Genomic DNA, 408 nt, shown 5'->3' on the forward strand with positions numbered 1-408 from the left:
GGGATCTTCGGGTTCAAGTCCATAGTTCCCTGAAAGTGAGCACACAAGTCCACCCTACCTCCTGCAAAAATGCCATCCCGTATTCCCAATTCCTCCGCCTCCGCCTTATCTGCTCCCAGGAGGACCAGTTCCACCACAGAACACACCAGATGGCCTCCTTCTTTAGAGACTGCAATTTCCCTTCCCCCCACATGGTTAAAGTTGCCCTCCAACGCATCTTGTCCACATCCCGCACCTCCGCCCTCACACCACACCCCTCCAACCGTAACAAGGACAGAACGCCCTGGTGCTCCCTTCCACCCTACCAACCTTTGCATAGACCAAATCATCTGCCGACACTTCCGCCACCTCCAAACGGACCCAACCACCAGGGATATATTTTCCTCCCCCCCCCCCCCCCCCCCTCCC

The sequence above is a fragment of the Chiloscyllium plagiosum genome, chromosome 7 (assembly GCF_004010195.1).
Source record: "Chiloscyllium plagiosum isolate BGI_BamShark_2017 chromosome 7, ASM401019v2, whole genome shotgun sequence".
NCBI lineage: Eukaryota > Metazoa > Chordata > Chondrichthyes > Orectolobiformes > Hemiscylliidae > Chiloscyllium > Chiloscyllium plagiosum.